Below are 640 nucleotides of genomic sequence, written 5' to 3' on the forward strand. Positions count from 1 at the left end.
TATAGAATAATTAAAAATTTTAGTTAAGTGTATAAAAAATAATTTTTGTTTCCTATATATATAAAATCATTGGAATAAGCACATTATTTTATTTCTATTATATTTTTGTTTAACTAAATATTTTCTTTTTTTTTATAAATATATTTTTTATAGAACAAAGAAAACTTAAAAAAGGAGTCATATTTTTAATTCGAAAATACATACCCATAGTATATATACTAAAATTATTTTCTCTAATCATAATAAAATACATGTTATATAATATAACATTTCTTATCATTGTCTATATAATACTTATTCAATGAAACATATGTATTTATCATATTATACATTATTCATTTCATATCCGTCGTGAGTAAATAACAAAATATATCAATTCGTAAAACAATAATAAAACAATGAACTATTTATATTAATAATAATTTCATATTTCTATGATTACTATATATTAGTTTAAACTTCGTACAATTTTTCATTATATTCTCTTCGTATTTAATAATGTTTTATTTTTAACATGCTAAAAAAAAATTATATTATAGAAATATATATTTATGGAAATGTATTTTCTAAAAAATTACATAATTTAATTTTTAAATTAGTAATAAAAACATGAATAATACAAATAATAATTAATTTTATA

The sequence above is a fragment of the Plasmodium gonderi genome (genome assembly GCF_002157705.1).
Source record: "Plasmodium gonderi DNA, contig: Pgo-contig_296, whole genome shotgun sequence".
Taxonomy (NCBI): Eukaryota; Apicomplexa; class Aconoidasida; order Haemosporida; family Plasmodiidae; genus Plasmodium; species Plasmodium gonderi.